The following is a 5507-nucleotide window of genomic DNA, read 5'->3' as shown; positions in this document are numbered from 1 at the left end:
CATGGCATTCTAAGTTCCAATGGAACCTGGGAGAATAGAGAAAAACCATGTCTTTGCTGCCCCTTTTAAAGAGAAAGGGAAAGCTTTCAACTTAACATGTTCTTCGTCAACTCCATTCGGTTTCATGCCAACACAAACCATATGGAACTCCTTGAGATAAGTATGAGGTTCTTCACCTGCAAGACCATTGAATGTTGGTAGCAAATGTATAAAACCAGATTTGAGCTCAAAGTTTACAATATTGTCGATGTTTATGCACAATGGCTGATTTTCCACGTTAGGAGCAGCAAGCTCCTTGAGTGTTTGTTGTCGTGCAACAGCCATGGTGTTAAGGCGAGCTTCCTTTCGTAACCTGCATAAAGTTTTTTCTATTTCGAGATCCAACTGCACTTGACTTTGATTAGTAGAACGGGTTACTGGCATAAATCATCAAGAAAACTCAAAAGAAACCAACCACACAAGAGATCGAAAACAATGCAAATTGTACGAAAATCTTACGGTAGAAAACAAAAACTGTCTAAAAACCCTAGAAAACAGCGGTATTTGGCCTCAATAGGGTGGGGCTAGTGGTACCACACTAGTCCTGTTTCAAACATCGTTTCCCTTCAGGAAACAAAAGGCCGATACCTAATTCTACCAAAAAATATGTTTTTTTTTTAACAGTACCGCTATCGTAATGAACAGTACTGCAGCAAGCAAAAATTCTGTTTTTTTTCAGAAAAAGAAATAACAATCACAGCAAATAAAAATAATAGCACAAGAATCAACTAAAATTACTTCCCCAGCAACGGCGCTAAAATTTGTTGCAATGTCGCGGTCGCACAAATTAATTACCCTAGCTTCAAACACAACACACAAGATAGTATAGAGCAAGCAAGGGGTCGATCCCACGAGGAAGATTCAAGTCAGATTTTTATGCTAGATGATATGCAATTTGGGGGGTTTTGCACGTTATCTAGGCTAAAGAAAAATAAAACAAAAAACTACCAAACAAAATTTAATAAAATCAGAAAATTATCAAGAGAACAAACCTTGGTCACAAGCACACATCCACCTACAGAAATCAGAACTGATCATGGAAACGAAACATCAATTTATATTCTGAATATTTATCTCTTCTTAACATTGGTTAGTTAACGGATCCGCTGTATAACTAGCCCTAACCATCAAAAAACCGCAGTGTCCGCACTAGTAATTTAATTTAATGGCAGCCTTAAGAACTAGATAAGTTGATTAATCAAGAAAACATAACTGTCTGCAGTCTATGTTTGATTTGATTGAATGTTCTCCCTAAGATTAATAACGTAGATCCGCCACAATTATTAAACTCAGTTGCTTCATAAGTTCATATACCACAACTCCGGTTTTGATATCAAACTTAGCAATAGATTGTCTACAATAATAACTTAGAGTCCGCTCTAGCAATTAAAATAAACAATCATAGGAAAAATAAGCATAGGAGAACAAACATATTCATCATATAAACTGAAAAGAAAAGGTAAAATAAATCTCACGGTTCTTGAAATCCAAAGTTTTCCGTGTCCTTGCAACCAAGAAAAAATGTTTAGCCTTGCATGTTTGTTGAACAACTAATCAAAAAAGGAAGAATGCATAATTTAGGGTTTCTTAGAGGAAGGGGGCGTTTTTCTCTTCTTGGCTGGCTGCCCCCCTTCTCTTCTCTCATTCTTTTTATATCCTAGGAAACCCTAGGTCTCTATTTTACAAAATAGTCCTCCATTAAGTAGAGTGTTTACATTTAAGTACTTCAATAACTATTTTCCTAAAAAAAAGGAGAAATAGCCTTGCATGAAATCTTCAAGCTTTGACTTAGAGGAGCTAAATTGCTGAAATAAAAACTTGGATATCGGTTTAGATGCTTCGGAACGTAATTTAGACTCGTTTCTTCACGAAACCTGTTTGCTGGTAGAATTCAGATGTCATCTTTGAAAAATCATATCTCCCTCATATGACATCGTGTTTTATTGCAATTTGGAGTGTTTATATACCTTTGAGTTATGAATCCAAAAAAATTGAGTTTGCATCAATTGGACTTCTATAGCTTCAGATATTGAAGTTGGAATGGCCAAAGGTCAACATTGATAGATTGCAAGATTTGACTTTGAAGGCTGCGATTTCCATGCTCTTCCTTATTTTATTTTCTTGCCTTAGATGTCCAGAAAGCTATGGATGTTAGCTTTTTAATGCCACTAGAATCACTTCATTTCAACCTCTAGAGCTCACGCTCTGCACAAAACATCGACTGAAGGTCAAATCTGCCAATTATCTCCAATTTACTTCTTTTTGCATCTTTCATCCAAAAGTGCCTTCAAAACATAAAACAAAGAATATCAAGGCATTTTATATATAAAACATAGGCAAAACACTAGTTAAATATGGGTGAAACTATTGAATAATATGGTTGCATCACATGCAAAAGTCACACTTTTTTAAATTAGCATATTAGGACTATTTTCTAAGCACATCAAGAACTTATCTCAAATGATCCATATGCTCATCAAACTCTTCACTATAAATCAAAATATCATCAAAGTAGACAACTACAAACTTACCAATAAAAGCATGCAAAACATAATTCATCAATCTTATAAAGGTATTAGATGCATTAGGAAGTCCAAAAGGCATAACCAACCCCTCATACAAACCATATTTAGTTTTATAAGCAGTTTTCCATTCATCCCCTTCTTTCATCCTAATTTGATGATAACCACTTTTTAATTCAATTTTCAAAAACATTTTAGAACCATGCAATTCATCCAACATATCATCTAATATGGGAATAGAATGTCGATACTTTATAGTAATGTTATTGAAAGCTCTACAATCGACACATATTCGTCAAGTCTTGTCTTTCTTTGGGATAAGAAGCACGGGAACTGCACAAGGACTCATGCTATCATAAATGTATCCTTTCGACATCAACTCCTCCACTTGTCATTGGAGTTCCTTAGAATCTTCGGGATTGCTCCTATATGCCGACCTATTTCGATAGATGCTCTTGGAACAAAGTCAATTTGATGTTCAATTCCCCTAATTGGCGGCAAGCTACTAGGAATCTCTTATGAAAAGACATCTTTAAATTCCTGTAAAAGAATTTTAACAACACTAGGAACATAGGAATCCTAATTATCAGAGTTAAAGTATGCCTCCTTATACACAAGTAAAATCATAGGCAATTCAGAAAGATAAGCATGTTTAAATCACTAGATTTTGCGAAGAAATTAAGATTTTTCCCCACTTTTTCTGCACATTCTTCTTTTCTAACCTTCTTTTTTCTTCTCTCCACTCTTGGCCTTCCTTTTATTTTTTTTCTTTTTGGTCGTGACCCTCCCCTAATTTCTTAAGGGCCGAAACTTTGTCCCCTTTTGTTTTCAACTCATGGCTCACTTTATTTTCACTCTTCCTCACATTCTCACCATATTGTTCGGCTTGTTCTTCCACTTTGGTTGAATATGAGTGCTCCTCTTCATAGCTTTTCTTCAACTGAATTTGATCTTCATACACTTGCTTTGGTGTTAGTGGGGCAAGTGTATAAATTCTACCATCCTTCTCCAATGAATACATGTTCTTAAACCCATCATGCTTGACTTTTCTATCAAATTGTCAAAGCCTCCCTAATAACAGATGAAAAGTATGCATAGGCACAACATCACATAACACTTTATTCTTATACTTGCCTATTGAAAAAGAAATCATCACCTGTCTATTCACCTTAACAACATACATTCATTCAACCATTGAAGCTGATAAGGCCTCTGATGCTTTATAGTATTCAATCCCAACTTTCTAACCAAAGTAAAACTAGCAACATTAGTACAACTACCACTACCAATGATCATACTATATACCTTATCGTTGATTAGGCATTAAGTATGGAAGATGTTCTCCCTTTATTCCTCCACATCATTCTCCTTAGTCTGAACATTGAACGACCTTCTAATCACCAAAACTTTATCACCAACAGCATACTCTAAATCACTAGCATCCTCAAATGGTGGCATGTCATCACAATCAGACTCCTCACTAGTGGACACAATCTCTCCACCATCCCTTAGAATCATAACTCGATGATTTGCACACTCTGATGCACAGTGTCTCAATCCATGACATGTGAAACACTTTATATCATAATTACGCTTCGATTGGACTTCTCCTTTAAGTTTTTTTTATCATTGGCCAAAACCTGCTTCTTCATGAAAGTGTGTTCAACAACTTTAGAAGTCACCAAGGGCTTCGATGACGCACTACCCTCTCTCTCATAATTCAACTCCTAACCCGAAGAAGACCCCGAATAAGCTCCAGATTATGTGCTACCCTTCCTTTTCAACTATCCTTCAACCTTAATGGCCAAATGCACTAGCTCTTGCAATTCAACATAAGATTGCAACTCTATAACATTAGTTATGTCTCTATTCAAGCCATTCAAAAACCTAGACATAGTAACTTCCTCATCTTCATTAACATTAGCTCTAATCATAGCCACCTCTAATTTTTTTCTAATACTCCTCCACACTCTTATTACCCTGAGTAATCATTTGTAAACGATTAAACAACTCCCTATATTAGTGTTTAGGAACATACCTCTTTTTCATTATTGTCTTCAACTCCTCCCATGTGCTAACCAGTCTTTCTCTATTCCTTCTTCTTTCTACCACCAATCTCTCTCACCAAACCATGGCATAATTAGTAAACTCCACTATAGCTACCTTAACCTTCTTTTCTTTAGAGTACCTATGGATGTCAAAAATCATCTCCACCTTTTTTCCCAATCCAAGTAAGCTTCCGGATCAGTTTTTCCCTTAAAGGCTAGGATTTTTAACTTATTACTACCTAAATTTCGGTCTACATCACCCAATTCATCAAAATCCCCTCTATACTCAAAATCCCTATGTGGCCGAATATGTCCCCTTCTTGGCCGATTCTCATATCTCTCTCCCCTATGTGTACGAAACCCACTACCACGGTTAAGATCATCCTCGGCTTCATCTGCAGAGTTTCTAGCAACACTCTCCTCCTTCCTAGCTTCTCTACCATTTTTACTACGTCTCTCATCAGACTTAGTCTCTAATTTTTCAATCCTAGTCATCAGCTCACCAAACATAAATTCCATCTGTTGTTGTATTCTCGAAAGCCTATTTTCTAGGATTTCACCCTTCCTTTGTGGCACACTATTAGAAGACATTATTTTTTTTCTTTTTAAACATGAATGAAAATCGTTAGCAATAAAAATAACACCTCACACACTCGTGTTTCACATAAATTTATAGGTTTTTCACTCTCATATGCTCCCTACGTCTTTTTCCACTCAAATTGCCTTTCTTTAGTTCTTAAAATCACTTAGTAACAATTCAGAAAAAGCAACCAACTACGCAGTGAATTTAAAATTTGATATAGACTCAAGAAGCAAGAAATTTACAAAACTAACAAAACAGAACTACGATGACAAATTCACGAGTAGCAATGCAAGTTTGTGCGAGTAATATGACGAT

The sequence above is a fragment of the Populus nigra genome, chromosome 16, assembly GCF_951802175.1.
Source record: "Populus nigra chromosome 16, ddPopNigr1.1, whole genome shotgun sequence".
In the NCBI taxonomy this organism is placed as follows: Eukaryota; Viridiplantae; Streptophyta; class Magnoliopsida; order Malpighiales; family Salicaceae; genus Populus; species Populus nigra.
The sequence above is the reverse complement of the archived record's forward strand: the minus strand, read 5'-3'. Positions refer to the sequence as shown.